Source organism: Zootoca vivipara, chromosome 1 (assembly GCF_965207765.1).
Source record: "Zootoca vivipara chromosome 1, rZooViv2.hap1.1, whole genome shotgun sequence".
NCBI lineage: Eukaryota > Metazoa > Chordata > Lepidosauria > Squamata > Lacertidae > Zootoca > Zootoca vivipara.
The window spans coordinates 58433561-58451886 of record NC_142582.1 but is presented as its reverse complement, the minus strand read 5'-3'; the positions used below and the strand labels follow the sequence as shown (position 1 = coordinate 58451886).

Genomic DNA, 18326 nt, shown 5'->3' with positions numbered 1-18326 from the left:
GGTCCTAGTCCAACAATCTGACCACTATAGCAGAGTTTGGGACTGCAATGCTGGCAGGGGATGGAGAGGCTTATTCCCTCCCCCAGCTCCTGGGCAAATGTTTTCCAAGTAAAATTGCTTCCTCAAGCTATTTTTGGCCTGTAGAGGAAATGTACAGGTATTTGCCCTTCCTCTACAGAATAGCAACTTGGAGGGTGGGGTTTTAATTGGGAAAACAAGGGGGTGGTTATCTTCCCCTCCCACATTATGGTCCGAGTATCATGTGCCGAAACCACAGAGCCTAGGGCTTGCCGATCAGAAGGTCGGCAGTTCAAATCCCTGCAACGGGGTGAGCTCCCATTGCTCGGTCCCAGCTCCCGCCAACCTACCGTGGCAGTTCGAAAGCACGTCAAAGTGCAAGTAGATAAGTAGGTACTGCTCCGGCGGGAAGATAAACAGCGTTTCCATGCGCTCCTCTGGTTCGCCAGAAAGCGACTTACTCATGCTGGCCACATGACCCGGAAGCTGTATGCCGGCTCCCTCAGCCAGTAAAGCGAGATTAACACCGCAACCCCAGAGTTGTCCATGACTGGACCTAACGGTCAGGGGTCCCTTTACCTTTTACCATTTGCCCACAGTAGCTGTTAATCGATGCTTAAAAAACAAACAGTCTGGGAGATCCTAACACCAAACATCCATGCTGCATCTGGCAGTGCCTCTAACTCCCACCCCATCCAGCAGCTGACCAGCTCTGTGAGAGAGTGCCTGGACTGGGAAGCTGCTGGGGTGAAGCAGTGGGACCAGGGAGGAGTGGGAGAGGAAGCTTCGCCTGGCGGTCTCTGTCTCCCCAGTGCCTGGCCCACTGCGACCAGATCAGGTACTCCCTCTCTTCACTCCTAGTCTGAAAAGGATTGGGCCTAAGCTTCCCAGAATCCTTGGAGTTATTCTTTCCACGTGCTTCTGGACCTGTTCTGGGGAGGACATCATAATGGATGGGCAGCAGGCAGCATGCAATAGCCCCAAGGTGGAGAGTAGCATGTTCTCCCTTAGGGCTGCAATCTGGTGACATGCATAGGTGGCAGCAAGCTCCATTGAATTCAGTGGGGCTTACTTCTGAGTAGGCACACAGAGAATCCGACTGACCTTTGACTTTATCTGTAAGGAAAGGCAGTTTGTTGAAAGCAAAAGACTCCAAGGAAACTGGGAAACGTACGGAGCAATCTCTCTCCCTTATACATAACATGTACTCATGAATCATGTAGGTTTCTTGATCCCAGCCTTGGGATGGGATCTTGTCAGAAACCAGGGGAGGGTTTTAGTCCCTGGTAAGACTAAAAAAAAGCGAAGCAAGAACAGCACCAGCCTCAGCTGTCCCTTTCTAGCAACGCTGAGAATGAAACGAAGCAAAAGTAGGAAACGGCCTTTCCAGCTATAATTCATGAGACACTGAATGTTGAGGAGGAAAACAAGGCCTCCGCTATGAATGAAAGACCGCCCAGATGCAATCTGAAGCACTCTCTTTTGGAACAAAGCAGGATTTGTTGCTGCTTGGGGCTGTTCTTAGCAGAGAATACAGTTCCAGGGGGGGATCAGAGGAAGAGGGAAGGTGGGCCCAGGAATTAGAGAAATTAGTTTAGTGCTCCTAAACCCCAAGTGCTATTCTTTCATCTACTGCAGTGTCTCTGTGTAATCACCTGGTGTTTCCTATTTGTCCTTGTGCCTGTGCCGGCACCTTGAAATGCAGAAATGTAGCAGACAAAGCTTTTCCTGGATTGGAGAGAAGAAAGCTCTACCTGTGGAATTTCAGCCTGTTGGGCTGGTTTTTAAAAAACACAGGCGTGAGTCTAGTTTAGAAATAAAGAATAAAGGCCAATGATGAAAAAAGGCAGCTGGTGTCTCAAAGTTTATGAGAAATTAAAAACATGGCTGTGCCAAATGTCACTGCTTTTCTTAAATCTGAGTGAGAAACTTCAAAACTGAGACTGCAGTATAGTCGTACCCTGGTTTTTGAAAAGCTTGGCTCTCGAACATTTTGGCTCCCAAATGCCACAAACCTGGAAGTTAGTGTTCCGGTTTGCGAACTATTTTCGGAAGCCAAACTTCCAACGGGCCTTCCACAGCTTTCAATTGCCTGCAGGAGCTTCCTGCAGCCAATCAGAAGCTGCACTTTGGTTTCTGAACGTTTTGGAAGTGGAAAGGACTTCCAGAACAGATTTTGTTCGACTTCCAAGGTATGACTCTACTCTGATGAAAAACAATACAGGAGTACACTGTTTTAAGTTGCTAGGTCAGGAGTGGAGAACTTGCGGCCCTCCAGGTGTTGTTAAACTACAACTCCCATCAGCCCTAGCCAGCGGCGGCCAATGATCAGGATTGTTAGGGGAGTTGTAGTCCAACAGCATCTGGAGGGCCACAAGCTCCCCTTACCTCTGCCAGATATCTGGCACATTAATCCTAAAACGGTCAAAATCCAAACCACTTCTCTTCCAAAGAAAGTATTTCGGAGTGGAGCTAAAGTTACGTTCTCCACCAAGGATGTCATCCTTCAAGCTACAGCCATTCATTTCTTTTCGACTTCTTCACAAGCCTCTGCATCACCAGTAGCAGCCGGCAACCTATGGCCCATGGATCTCACCCAGCCCTTGGCCTACTTCCATATGGCCCTCAGTCTAATGTCATGTGGCCCTCTTAAAGCAATCTGTTCAAACCTCTGGCAAGAGCTATCTGTCCCCCTCACCTGGTAGCCCACTGGACAGGAGGAAGGAAAGAAGAGAGGCATCAGAAAGAGATAAAGGGAGTGGTGCAGCTACTCATTGCTTGACTGTGGCCCCCAACAGATTGTCCATAAGTGAATGTGGCCCCCAAGAGAAAAGGTCTCCCATCTCTGCTATGCATAGAAGCGGCAAAGAAGGTAACATTGGGAAGGGGAAGCTGGTATCTGCAGCACTTGTTTTGGACAGCTGCAGATATCCACTAAATAACCTAAGGATACGGAAATAATACCCCTAGGAGAGTTAAGTAGGAATACATTCAACTTCAGCTGGTACTCTCTAAATACTTCAAAAGATATCTCAACCATTTAAATTCTTAGATGCTGGAGCTGTAAAACAAGGGGAACACAATGCCATACCCTCCAACCATGGGCGTAGGAAGGGAGGGGTGATGGGGGCGCTCGGCCCCGGGCAGCATGATCCCAAGGGTGCCATGGCAGCTGCCCGCCCCACCCCCAGAACACACCACGCCCCTCCGGGCTGCACGCCACGCCCCCAGAACGGGCGCCAGCCCCGCTCCCGGTGCCGGAGCATGAAGCTCCGCCAGTGCCTCCAACATTTCTCCAGTGGAAATAGGGACGTCCTGTTCCATAATAATAATTTTACTATTTATACCCCACACATCTTATTGGATTACCCCAGCACTCTGGGTAGCTTCCAACATATATAAAAACATAAATCTTTTTTTAAAAAAACTTCCCTACACAGGATTGCCTTCGGACAGCTCCGGGGTCAGATAACACTATACCTTTCCAACATTTCTTCAATGAAAATAGGGACATCCTAAGGAAAAGCAGGACATGCCGGGATCAAATCAGAAACCGGGATGGCTTCTCTAAATCAGGGATGTCCCTGGAAAATAGGGACACTTGGAGGGTCTGCAATGCTGACAAATAAAGCCATAAAAAGCTCCTGGCAAAGTAAAACAAGGAGGATCTGCCTCTGAAGATGGTTCAGAAACTGCGGAATACTGCTCCTGCTCCTGTGCTGCTAAACAGGATCAGACATTACATGCATTTCTAATTCCAGTTTAAGTCTTGAGGTTGAAAGGGCTTTGAGACTTGGTGCAAAGGGCCTGACTCCGAATCTGCCTGCCCATAGTCTGAAATCACTGTCAGAGCCGCCCGCCATATGAAGTGCGGGGAAAAGGGCCTTTTCAGTGGTGCTGCCTTGGCCTTGGAATGATCATCCCATAAAACTTTGCCAGACACCCACTTTTCAGCGGCAAATGCCCCCAGCATTCTTTACTTTTCCTTGCTTGGTTTTATCTGGGTTATTTCAATGCTGTTTTGATGCTCCTTTGGTATGCTTCCTTTTTTTCGAGCTTATTTTAATGTATTCGTTATTTTATAGTGCCTTCAACATTTTATCGTAAGCTGATTACGTGTCCAAAGAGTGTTACATAGTCATAATATACAAATAACTAAAACAATGAATATTGGCTTCGGTACAGCTCTAATCACATACTGTATGTTGTTCTGTGACTAGTGGCCCCAGTTAAGGGGTGCATTTCCCCATTACTACACTCATCCATCAAATTCATGCTTGGATGAGCATCCTAAGGTGGGAAGAACTCATCAGCTGAGTGCACAGGTCTCTCTCTTGAGAGAGGTAATTCAGTGGTAGAGGTCATGTTTTGGATCCAAAGGTCCCAGGTTTAAACCTTGGCATCTCCAGATAGGGCTGGGAAATACTCTCGCCTGCAACACTGAGGCTACTGGAAGCCAGGGAAGAGTAAACAACACTGAGCAAAATAAACCAAAGGTCTGACTCAGTATAAGGCAGCTTCCTAGAATAAATGGATTAGTTGCCACTAACACTTGGGCTGTTTGACCTCTCAGGAAACACAGGAAGCTGTGAGCTTTCAGAGCCACGTGATGACAAGACATATTGCTGTGATGAGCTGCAAGAAATGCCCTAGATCAGTGATGGCGAACCTTTTATAGACTGAGTGCCCAAACTGCAACCCAAAACCCACTTATTTATTGCAAAGTGCCAACACAGCAATTTAACCTGAATACTGAGGTTTCAGTTTAGAAAAAAAACAATGCATACATTGTCTTAAAAGAAAAACACAATAACAGAGCTTTCAATGATACAACTTGTAAAAGTTTGCATTAAGATTATCCAAACTAAGTAAGGAAAGCAATCCCAAGTGCTTTCATTTACTTAAAATTACTTGGCAGAGAATTCCACACTTTAAGGATTCCACGCTTTTAAGCTCCAGCCCGAGCAAGCAAGCATTTTTGGCGTGGCTCTCTGAGTGCGTGCAGAGCGGTGCCCCCCCATCGTGCTACTGTTTCCTGAAAAGGCCCCAGGGGCTGCCCCACATGCTAGCCCTGCTCCCTTGCCCAGCCCCGACTGGCCCCTACGCAGGGTGTCCAGTGTGGCCAGAGGGTGTGTAAAGCCTCAACCTCATAGCAAGAGGAGGAAGGCGGCCCACCAACACAGCAGCACACCTCTGAGCGGGTGCAGAGCACTGTGCCTCCCCCACACACACAGCAGAGGCTCCCCAAGGGAAAATGTGTGCCTTGGGGGTTGTGGCTCCGTTTTGCACCACCACCCCATCCAAGGCGCTTCTACTTGGACACAAGTCCTAGGATCCACGCCCAGCCTCTGAAAACAACATGAGCACCTGCTTGGGGATAGCGTCACATATCTGAAATGCCCCACCCGGCCCTTCCCTTTGCACATCCCTGGCCACAAGGGCACCTTCTCGATCTGGGCATCCCACGTGGAATGGCTGAGCAGACAGGCCAGTTTGGGGATTTGGGCTCTTTACTGTCCTGCTTGTGCAGCATCCAAAACTGAGGGCCCACCATAATCATTGCCAGTGCTATTTTGCAACCCACTCGCACAAAATACTAATTGCCACAATATGCTCCGGAAGCCTCTGTGCAATGGGGCGCAATGAACTCGGGCCAAAGAATAGCTGCGACTCCTGTTTGGGAGAGAGTCAGCACCCTGACGGGCATCACATCCCACTCCTGCTGCGCAGTTTCCTGCGCTGACCCACCATGCACATGGCACTCTGGCCGCCCAAGTTAAGCAAAGGACTCAATGTGCCGCCCTCACCTTCTGCTGGCTCTGAGCTGGGGCGACGGCATGCGAGCCCACAGAGAGGGCTCTGCCATAGGTTCACCACCACTGCCTTAGATTGACACTGGCTTATCAGCAGTGATTGACTTAACTAAAAATGTATTATGGGAAACATTTAGCAAGGTGCCCACATACATATTAAAAATCATTTTTTACATTATTGCTTTCTAAACAAAAAATGCGCTGCAATGCTGGAAACCTGATCAAAATCTGGAGAATGTACATGAATATCTTGCTAAAGAAATTGTGTTTTTAATCTGATTTAAAAGACAAATATAATCCAGGAATTATTGCATTTCCTCTTTGTAGTGAAAAATAAAGTAACAGTAATAATGATATCATCTACTCTTCCTCAACAAACCCAAGGAGGCTACCACCACAAGTCAGAAGAGTAAGTTATCCATTTTAAATACAGTTTGAGGACATCAATAAATACAATAAAGCAACCATAAAACACTAAAACATCAGAGACAGAAAAGACAAAAGACAGACCACCATCTCAATTATTCCTTGGACATTACAGCCACTGATGTCTGTGGTCTGTGACTGTAAGATATACTTTGGCTCTGACTGAAAAACACCCCATTGTCTTCACATAGAGGATTTGAATCCACTCCAGCCTCCGATGTGCTCTCCAGTGTATGGTCACACACAGCTAAACACTGGGATAATTAGAACGACAGACACATTTCCCACGTAAAGCCGGCCATGGACTGTTCATTTTTATTGCTGAGCTGTAAAAGTGTTTCTGTGAGTCACAGAAAGGCAAATAAAGGCTTGACCAGTTTAGATTGTTAAGGGAGATCTCCACAGTAGATCGGACTGAAATTCAAAGAACACTAACTTGGAAAGCTATCCTTGCTCTCCCAGGCTTCCATCAGATGATCCCAAGCCAGCCACCAAGCTCTCTGTGTGGTCTCATGCAAGTCACTCTCCCTCTCTCAGCCTTCAACCTAGCTCACAAGGTCATTGTTTGGGTCAATGAGGAAAGAGCTGTCAACTGTTATAAAAACTGGGAAAAGCTAAGCATGACAAATAATAAGCCTTATGCTGGGAGTGAGGGTGGACTGGATATAAAAAAAATCATTGTGAACCAAACTAGGATCTCGGGACTTTCAATATTTTATATAAACTATCTAGAGTCATGATTTCCAGCGTGGGACATTAGCTCCACAGGGGGGCAATTTGATTTTTTATGGAGGGCAATTTGGAAGCTTGTTTAGACCGAGTAAATGGCCTTTTAGGCTTCCTTCATGTGAATAGTAGTTCACTTTTTGAATAATAAGAATTATATGTCATGGGGGGGGGGGCATCAGGATTTTTGAGATGCTTAGGTGGGGCATGGCTAAAAAAAGGTTGGGAACCAAAAGGAATGGAGTAAATTCGTGGACTACATGGAGAAGAACTGTAGAAATTTAAAGACACTTGCAGGACTGAAATAAATCCTACGAATTGGTTTTAATTAGATGGACTAAAAGGAACTGCGAGATAAGAGTGGGAAAGAAAACCGAATGATGGGAGGGAGGGAAGTCAAAGCTTGGTGGAGCAAAATGAACTGAGAGAGGTGAATATAAGTTAAAATGTAAAAAAAATTGTTTTTCTTTGTTGTTGTTATTTGTTTTTGTTGTTGTTCATTTGGAAAATTTTATAAAAATTATATTTTTTAAAAAAAGGTTGGGAAAAACTGGTGTATGAAATTCTCATCTACTTTCCACTTGACACACATCAGTTTTGTTACTGGATTTCAACTACAGTACGGATAATTCAATCTGAGGAAAAGGCTGTAGCTAAGAGGCCAGTCTCATGCTTTGTATGTGGAAGGTTTCATGCCCCTCAACTCCAAATGATCAAAGGGCTGGGAAAGGCTTTTCTTTGAGCTGTTGAAGAGCACCTGTCTGCCTCACTGTCTGTCTCACTTTGAGACAGTTCTGGGCTACATGAACCAAGAAGTCTACCTAATATAAGTATATAAGTATAATGTATGGTCCATTTATCCTCCTTGACGTCAGCTGTGGGGCAGGCTCAATATAAACTGGGCAAACGTCTAGGTGTGTCTGTAAGCTATAAACAGACGTGGTTTTATTGAAGAGCATTACCAGCAATGCATGTGTGTGTGTGTGTGTGTGTGTGTGTGTGTGTGTGTGTGTCTGTGTGTCTGTCTCTGTGTGTCTGTGTGTGTAGTATAAGCAGTATCTTCAGGATCACATTGCTGTCATCTACGGTAATGGACAAGGAACCACCCATTAGAACAAAGTAAATCTGCAGAAAATGTTTTACAAACACTTTGATTTTTAAGAGATGGTATTTCTCCTTTCTCCAGGGAAAAACTGTACAAAAACTTCTAGAGCTGTAGCAGAAAATGCAGGAAGGTACAGACAGGGATAATGACCACAATTAGTAACGTAATTATCACCCTACACTTCTCTGCATTTTATCTGTTTTTATTTTATTTATTTGTTGGATACTGCCCTTCATCACAAGATCTCAGGGCGGTTCACAAGATAAAAATAAGGGATAAAGGCACAAATAAACAGTTAGAACAAACACAACTAAACAGTAACCCCCACCTCCCACAAACACATTCAAAAGGCTGTAGAATATTAACCTGACCTCAAGCTTTACAATTTAAAATATTTACACACAAAAAAACCCATATGTATACCTGAAATTCAAGATAACACTTCATGTATCTGATGACATGAGTATAGTATGGGAAAGCTTACATCATAATAAAATGGTTGGTCTTTAAGTTGTCTGTCACAAGTTTCTTTTGTCCACTAGAATGTAATGGGTGCTATTCCTCCCATCCTGCAGGTCAAGGGAACTTCAGCAGCCCTCAAATAGTCCTTTCTCACCCTCAGACCTCTCTCCTAGGCCATTCCTCTAATTGGCCCTGCTTCACATCCCAGATATTTTTGCCTGGCTGGAATGTGTCCTTCAACTCCTACAATGCCTCATGCTTTGCAAATAGAGGAGGTGTGGCCTACAGCATGAGATCAACATTTGCATTTGTTGCTCCGCCCACTTTTGATTCTGGCTCTCTATGGAGTTTACTCTAAGCCTCTATTTCTCTCAAGCATGTGGATCAGCATGGGGTAGAAGGGAGGTGCAGTTCACAGATCACCTAATTGTCGCAATCCAGTGGTAGCAGACACAGGTAAAGTGACCAACTGCTCATGAAAGAAAGTGCACGTTCTTGTGCCTTCAGCAGCCTGGGTCTGCAAAAACCAGGAAATACTTTTCATAACACAGCTAAAAACATGTATCACGTGCTAATCTTTGCCACAATGACCACCTGAAAAAATTATTAGCCATCACCCTTGGACAAAACCAGTTCCTTTTCTTTACTGGAATGTATTGGAAGACCTTGTGTACAAGTATTAAAACTGTGTAAACTCATGCAAAGGGATCTAAGTCTTTGGGGTTTAGTTACTGCAAATCCCTGCAAAAGACAATTAGCCTGAGTCTAATCTCATTTACAGTGGTTCTAAACCACTGTAATTCCATGACTTCATTGGTATTGCTCTGCATGTATGCCAGTAGCACTAGATTAACCAATGAGCTTGCTACACTCCAGTAAAGGAGGTTAGTCCATGCTGTTCTGTACACGTGCTGGTCTGCTGTGTATGTAGACTAGAAATATTTTCAGCCTATCAAGTTGCCAACACCAGAGATAGCTTGATCCAGTGAAATTGGCATATGAAGTAAGCAAGAAGCCACACAAAGAAATGGAAATAGATGGAATACCAGGAAACATGCCTTAACTTAACTGTATGAATAGGCAGGCAACATGGAACACAAGATGCAGGGAATTTGTGGAGCCTCGCAGGTTGACGGTTTTCTCTTTCTTTTTCTGGCTCATGTAACACCAGTGTTTGCTAAAAATCCCAAACTCTTTGAAACACTTCCTCTTGGGAGCAGAATGAATGCTCTGAAATGTACTTAATTTGGCTAATTCATTCTGGTTGCAGAACTCCACTTTCTTTGGCACTGAATCTACATTAGATGGGCAGTTAGTATGTATGCCAGTCACTAAGCCATATGAAAGCAATGCTGTTTCTAAAGGCAGAAAATGATATGTGTTAAAAGCAGCCGATTAACTGGCTCAGAGGGGCAAACATACAGCTTAAAAAGCAGTGAGCAAGTGTGGAATTAACTAAGTAATCCAGAGAGAGGGGGGGGGGGTTGAATGCAAAGCAGAATATGGTTAGCCCTCCCTTTGTTTTGTACACAGATGCTTGTCAGAGAGTAAGGGGGGTTTGCCTAGTTCAGATGCTCCGACCTATACTTTTCAGTTGCCTAAAAATATTTTCCCACCGCAGTTCCTACTGATAGAAGCAGCAACTGGTGGAATTTCCCTTTCTACACAATTCCTAAATTGCTCGCTCCGCCAGCTGAGTGCTCCTAGGGCTCCTGTCTACCAGGGAAGGGGGGCAGCAGGAGCTATGGAAAGACCCAGGGTGACTGACTGTTTGCTTAGGGTTTATACGGGGCTGCTCATCATTAGGGGAGCACAGGGTCCCACCAAGCACAAACGCTGAGCTCTGGCAAGATACTCCAGGTCCAACGCAAACTCTAGATGCGGAGTGGGAAGAAAGAGCAACATAGGAAAGAACTAAATGGAGGGAGGGAGCGGCAAGATGGGGCATTGGTGAGAGGAGAGGGAGGGAAGAAAAAGGCGAAATGCGGGGGGGCGGGTTGGAAGGTGGAGAAATGGCAAAGGAGTAAATCTGGGCAGAAGAGAGTGGGGGTAGGAGGGAGACAATTGACAGGGAAACGGTAGCAGTAAGATTAATGCCTTTTTAATTGGCATCACCCCAGTGTCCCTATTCAGCATGGCCACCCGTACCCCATTCCTATGCAGTGAGGTAAGGGGGCAGTAGTCCGTAGCCATTCCCCTCCATGCCTGCATAAGTTGTGCACAAATCCCTTATGCATCGTTGCTCTTTTGGCCTGAAAGCTTCCTGCCCTGCATTCCCGTCCTCTGGACTGCAGCCTCCGCCGCCGCTATAGGCTGAGTCTCCTCTTATGTAACACTCACTTTTGTCACACTGTTATTTGAGGCTGAGCCGGGAGTGCAAGTACTGAAGGCGTTCGACACGCTCCTCCTCCCAAGGATTTTTGTTCTTAGTTGACATCAATTCTGTATATCTCATCGTAAAATCGGGGTGGGGTGGGGAGTCAGAAAGGTTTTACAAATTACTTGGAAGGATTACTGTGGTGGTGCATTGTCATTGCCATTTCTGCACTTTATCCTTTGCCCATCAACGGCAGTTCCCCCTTACTTGATAGGGTCATAGAATTGTAAAGTTGGAAGGGACGGCCGGGGGTGGGAATACTGCTAGCCTACATTAAACAAAAGCAATTGTGTAATTAAGAAAAATATGCCAAACATAATCTATGTTCAAACATGTGCACGTGTTGTGTGCTTTCTAGGGCCATGCCGCTAGATACCCTTTCTGGAATGCAAGAGGGGAGCTTGCTATAACGTTTAGGCGTTATGTGATCAGCTGAGAGACCTCCATTGTCATGCAAGTCTTTTGCCCCAACTCATGCACAAAGTGCCATGCAGTTCATAAAAGGTCACGTTGTACTGAAAGTCCACCCTGAGAATTCCTGCAACCCTAGAATTCCTGCAGTGGAAGATGATGAAACAGCATCTCAAAATCGCATCAAGGTAGTCATAACGGGGCTTGGAAGCAATACATTTAGATGCCCCTTCGTGTGTTCTGTGCATCACTTAAGAAAAATTCAAATGCACCTCTCCAGCTATGGTTCTACGGCATACACTTTTTTTAAAAAGAAGAAAACTACGAATGTGTCCGAAAGGAGCCATGCAACCCATGGACGCCAAGGAGCCCAACTTGAAGTACGAGGCTCAGGTGCCCAAATGCCTTCGATTTGCACCACCACCACCACCACCCCAGGCAGCGTGCAAGATTGGTAGCGTTTGCCGCACAGTCTTGAATGTACTGTTCCCGTGCTAAAGATAACCCAGATCCCCTGGGCTTTTTGCACGCACACAAACACGAACACGCGCGCGCATCCTTTAAAGAAGCAAATGAGGTAAAAGAGCAGGGCGGGGTTTCTTTCGCTCCGTCTACCTTTTTGGAGAGGTGGAGGGGGGGGACAGAGCGGGAGCGGCCGGGCTGCGCTCGAAAGTGCCTTTGAGGACAGCGCGCGCCAGCTGCAAACAGCAGCTGCCTCGGCGGCCGCGCGGGGAAACATCTCGCGGCGCGCGCCCGCCCCTGCCGGCACCGCGCGCCGCTTGGGACCCGGCCTTCTGCCGCTTCTGCGCTTGCTACGTGCGCACTGACACTGTCCTCATGGCAAAGCCCAGGCTGGGCTGTACCACTCGGCGCCCCCGAGGAGGGGAGGGGCGGCCGAGGGGAGCCGAACCACGCCAATTGAGAAAGGCGGCGGACGCGACGCCGCGGTCTCGACCCCGCCCGGCCCTTTCGCCAGCCGCGTTCCTGGAAAGGAGCCTGGCTGGCGGCAACCATTGCGGGAAAGGGAGCGGGGGGGAGGAAGGCGGGCGGGAGGAGAGCGGCATCGACGCTCGGGCAAGTACAGTTGGTTCCTCCCTAAAGTAAGGACGTGCAGAACCGAACGCGCCGCACCCCGCGCTGTAACTCCCGGGGAAGGGCGAAGGAGGGAGCTGCCTAGCCCCGCGCGAGGAGGGGGTCTCCGCCGATTGGCGGGCGCGGCGGGAGGCGTGGCTGGCCGGCAGCCGGGCGCAGCCTCCATTGGAGGACCCGCGGCGCGACGTCACCAGCCTAGATTTGCATGTAGTCAGGGCGGGGTAGGGGAGCGAAAGAGAAGGCAGGTTGCGCGGCAGCGGCGTGGGCTGGGTAGCGCAGCGCAGCGCCGGGAAGGAGAAGTTGCCGCTGCCTCTGCTTCGCTCGCGCTCTCCCTCTCCCTCCTGCCTGTGAAAAGTGGGCAGCGCAGGCTGCCGAAAGGAGCCGGGTGGAAAGTGACCGAGCGAGAGGCAGCGCCTGCGAAGTTCAGGTAACTGGGATAACTAGGTAGGGAGGTGGGTGCTGGGGCTTCGGGGTAGGGCTTGGTTTCCGGCTGGGTGTTTTAAGATGGGACGCAGTTAAGGGAAAGCATTAAAAAAGGGGGGCAGCATTTATTGGTTTCACTTTCACCGTGCGGCATAGAGCATCCCCCCCTTTCCCGGCCAAGTCAATTAAAAGGCGCATCCGTGCTCAGGGAAGAATTTCAAGTCGTTGTCACAGCGAAGTGTACATGTTCGCCGAGGAACGAACGGAAGCAAGTTCGTGCGAGGTCAATGACAGTCCTCGATCCCCATCCCCCCCCCAGCTCTGGGAAAGGGCTCTGAACTTCCATTTAACTTTTTTCCTTCCCTTATTATTATTATTTCGAAACGTTTCGTTACCTAATGAAATTGCAGCTGATCCACTTGAGGAGGAAAGAAGCAGTTTCACTTTTGTTGCAAATTAGCCAGTCGCTTAATTGGCATAGCTGCCAAGTTTTCCCTTTTCTCGCGAGGAAGCCTATTCAGCATAATGGAATTTCCCTTAAAAAAAGGGATAACTTGGCAGCTATGTTAATTGGTCGGCCAGGTTTCCACACTCCCTCCACTTCAGGGTGTGCAAGGAAAAGAATGGGGCTTTTTTTGCTTCGTTTTGGTTTGCGATCAGTATAACTTGATTCTGAGCAGACTTGCGCTGTTTGGTTGCCTGTGCTTGTATAAACACCAAGGGGTGGCAGAGGATGTAATTCATATCCAGTGAGTAAAAGTGGTGGCAGGAAATTGTGCTCCAGATGGAAACAGAACTTCCTTATTGCTCCAACTTCTACAGCAAGATCTCTTCCTTTATTTTCTGTGAATTAGCTGGGGGTCTGAATCTACTTTTGACTGGACTGACCTAACTGTTTCTTCCACGTTGACATGTTGTTTTGTGTTGGGGAAGTGCAGTACAGAATTAAGCAAAAAGTGGCCAAAGGGAGACACTTCAAAACGCCTGCAGCTGATGCCTTGCCCTGTGTTGTAGAAAGTCCCTCTGGTGTGGTCTGCATCTGTCTTGCACATGTTGGAATGGCCCAGGGGTGTTGAAACAGAAGCTTTCTGGGCTTATTTTTGTATGTGTCAAAATATGGGAAGTACATAATGTGGCCGAACGTATTGGGGCTTAGGGAATGCTGGTGGTGACTCTGCTGCTGATCTATTTCTTGTGTATTTCAGATCCATGCTGTAGTAGGGGCAGGGGTGGTGGTAGTGGGGTGTCTGTTGCTGACATCTTAGAAGAGCCAGCCTGCCTGTGGTTGGTCTAACTCTCCAGAAGTAGGTGAGCCACTGACTAACGCACATTGTGCTGCTAGTGCCCCCACTGTGCGTGTGACAGCGGCTAACCTGCTTTTCGGGCATCACTATGTCTCCTTCTGCTACCTCCTGCCAGCCCCTTCCCCAAGAAGAAGCAACGCATTGGAGCCTGGTGACTTCTTCCAGTCTGAGTGCATTTGGAGAAAAGACTCCTTCAAGAGCTGGACATCAACCACTAACAAGCCTGCACGTCCATGGCTGTTGCAGAAGGGCAGAGTTGACATTTGCACACTCATGGGCATGTGTGTTCCTTCCTTTGAGGATGTATGGAAGACTCAAAATAAAATGTGTTGGATCCGCTATTAAATAGGTTGTGCTTTCCCTCGGGAAGGCGGGCAATTGGCAAAGACTACTTGGCTTGGACTCTCTTGGGTTTTCCCATAAAATCAATGAAGTGGAATGCATACAGAATGAAGCAGAGAGCCGTGTGGGAAGATAGTAAATGTATGATGGTCAGTCTAAGGGATTGAACACCCTTGCCAAAATAAAATAAAATTATACACTTCTAAAATGTTGCTTAGTGGAGATTGTACTGAACCAAAGACTCTGCCTCCTGTCACGGTATAGTAATGAGTGAGTGAGTCAGGCAGTTGAGAAATTACAAGTGTGAGGGGCTCTCTCTCATCTTCTGAGCATCATTTGCAACCATTCTTCCCCACCCCCTTCCTCTGAAGTATTTGTGGTGTCTTGCTCCTTTCTCCGCTTACTTGTCCTGTAGGTGCAGATCAGGACAGGACAAGGGGTTAAGCAATGGCCTGTAATCTTAGACACATGGACCACTTAAAAGTCCTTGGCACATGAGACCACTGCATTGCCGAAGCTGATCTGATCTAGGTCAGATGGATGAGCGACCCTCTCCCACAGAGGTATCTGTGTGTCACCTTGAATTCCATAATGGATGAAAGGCAGGATATAAATGTAGGAAAGCAAACACAAGCCTCTCTGCTGCATGAAAGGCAGAAATGCAGTTTTATGTGCACAGTCAGGGATTTAAACTGATTGGCCATGCAGGAAAGTATATTTACAACTGCATTTCAGTCTTCTTTCATTTTCATGTAACCTGCAAAGAGGTGTTCAATTTCACCAATACAGTATTGGGAACACAGCTTTACCCACTCTTCCCTTCCCTGCTATTTCATAGCTGCTGCTTCAAGAAAGAGAAGAGGGGAGTTTCCCCTTCAAAAGGGCATGGGGATCCCCCCCCCCGGAAACTGTCAAGGTCCTGTTTCCCTGGAGAGCAGAGAAAGGGACAGTAAAGAAAATAGTTCAGCAAGCTAGGAGGATACCTGTGGGATTGCATCATAGTCTAAACACAGAGCAAGGTGGAATAGGCAAATGCCCTTGGGGGGTGCCTTCTCCCACGGCACCTGGGATGGTTATGGTATAACATTTAAAGAGGTGAAAACACAACCTGTGAATAGTGAAAATGTGGCATTAACAGGTGACTATCATTTTACCATTTGTGTACAGTGGAAAGGAATCTGGGATGGCCAAATTATTACTTTATGTCTGGCTATGAAATAATTTTGCTTGACTGAATGGTTAAAATTTTCTTGTAGGTCATTCTGTTCATGATGTAAAAATTGCCAGATTACCGTGGTTTTGTATCACTTCTGTTGGTTCTGTCTAACACTAGTTTTATGTGCAATGTTGTACATTCATCATTCCATTCCTCCTAATCAAATTCTTATTAAGCAGATCATTGCGCTCCTGCTTCCCAACTAAAATTGTGAGGGAGATACTCTTGGCAGTGATACCTAAGGAATCCATGGTGACAACTGGAATTTGGACCCAAATTTCCCTAGGTAGTCAAGCAATCCACTGTGTTGCATTGGCTCATTGTTCAGATGTGTTTATTTTCACAGTGAGGTTCCAGGAAAATGAAGGTGTAGTTACTGACAAAGCAGTATGCAGACATTAAAGGAGATGCTATATATGCCTCCCCAGCTATACAAATGTGGAACCATAAAACTGCTTCAAATATTAATTGTGTGCGAGCCCAAAGAGCTATGGTAGTGCTCAACGTCTCACTAGCATGATTTGTGAAATGTGTGTTGCCAAAATAAATATTATTTCCTTACATATACTTTGCAGCTTCTGATCTACCTGGCCTCGGTAGGTTAGGTTAAAAACATAGTTGCCTTAGTTTAACTCAGATGCCCAGACAGAAAGGAAAGCAATGCTGACAGCTGTTGGTTGATGAATGTTTTTAGGTTGTCTTTGGTTTGTGTGCTGTGCTCCTCCAGATTCTGGGAGTGCTCCAGTACACCTTACAATGTACACCTCGTTGCAGTTCACTGGGTGTCTCTTTTTCATCAGAGAGGTTGTGAACTACGTAAGTAAGCTAGAGGGAATTTCCTAGACAGATGTGTCTTCTGCTGTACCAACAACATAGATGAAACCTCTCTTTTAGGCACACACTGGCCAGCTTTGCTTGTTACCAATTCCCTTGACAACACACACATACTTCTGGCAAGCAGGCAGGCAGGCACACTCATCCAGGCATGCTCCTCAGTTGATATACTGGAAGATCAAATAGATTATGTGAATGAGCGATCGAAGACATGAACTAATTTTATCACCTCATTTTAAAAGAAGTCAGTGGAACTGGTTTACATATTCAGCTGTGAGTAATCAAGTGATGTATGTGAATGTGAGAACCAGCTTTAGTGATGTAACCTGGAGAAATATTCATTATGTATTAATGTGATCCTCTAAATGAAAGTGGAGACTTCTTCAAACAAAACACATCCATTAGCCACCAACAATCAACTGGCCTACAGTTTGTTTTTTGTTCTCAACTTTAACTGTGTGTAAATTACCTATATGATACTGCTCAAAATAAGCAAGATTTTGTAAAGCATCACATTCACTATAAGGAAGATTTACTTTTTTCAGTGTACCCCACCAGTGAATTTCCCATTGCAATGGCTCATGAACTCACATGCTTACCTGTAAAATGGGAATAATTATGACTTAATGCAGGCTCCTGGCAAGGCTGAATAAGAGTTTGTAAAGCATTATATAACATAAGAAATTCATCATATAATCGAATGGAAAGGTTGTTGGCATTGGCAAATATTATTTGTCACTTCATCTTTGTCATATTGTTAAATCAATAAACATTTGCAACCAAAATGTGTGTGTGTGTGTTATTTTTGTGGTGGAAATATGCTTTACTGACATTTAGAAGACATCTGAAGGCAACCCAGTTCAGGGAAGTTTTTAATGTGTGACATTTTAATGTATTTTAAATATTTGTTGGAAGCCGCCCTGAATGGCTGGGGAAACCCAGCCAGATGGGCGGGGTACAAATAATACTTTATTTATTTATTTATTTATTTACTTACTTACTTACTTACTTACTATGAGTCACATTTGATGATCCTCAGTTACCGAAAATGAGGATGGGATCTAATTTCATCTTCTTTTATAACCTCACTTCACCATCCAAGTAAAACTTTATTTGCATTAGCCAACGGCCATAGCAATGACCTATAGATATGTACAGGAACAATAAGAAATATTAGTATCCTCATCAAGACTACGGACTAGAGATCTCAACAGGACCTTTAATGCTAATGCAAATGGTGCACATTTCTGATTAGAAAAATCAATTTATTTGTTGTGGAAACCCCCCCCCCAACATAGGGCATGAATCTTAATTGGTAACTTTCAGGTATTTCCGTTTTGATGAAGAATGTTATGGGTTAAAAGTCAAATTATCTTAATTCTTGCTTTGCTACGAGTACATACATACTGAGAATTGAGATCCATGCTCATGCTTGATTAAAACATGTAACTATGAAAGCAAAGATGCCAGTATGAAGACTTTGCATTAATTTTTTAAAAATAAAATACAAGATCAGAATCTCAAGTGGTGTAAAGTTTTGCTAAATATAAAAATAGCCAAGCACATAGGAGAACAAGTCTTTCTTCCACAGCCAGCATAGCTTCTGCAAGGGCAAGTCCTTTCTCACAACTGATTAGAAGTTATTTGGGAGTTTTAAGTATACTGGTAGTTGTTTCAGCTTGCAGAGTATACTTGGACTTTCAAAAAGACCCCTGAAGTAAGCTTAGTTGTGTAAAAAGATGAGCGGTCCTGTGGTTCAAGGGGACGGAGCAATTCC

The 18326-nt window shown here is 45.9% G+C and overlaps 1 long non-coding RNA gene across 1 annotated transcript; it reads left to right on the top strand.

Annotated features, from left to right (window-relative positions):
* The first annotated feature begins 12667 nt into the window (after positions 1-12667).
* On the top strand, positions 12668-17335 carry LOC148687588 (uncharacterized). Its single transcript, XR_015948902.1, has 2 exons — positions 12668-12857; positions 14059-17335. It is a non-coding gene; the product is annotated as an uncharacterized LOC148687588 (long non-coding RNA).
* The last annotated feature ends 991 nt before the right edge of the window (positions 17336-18326 follow it).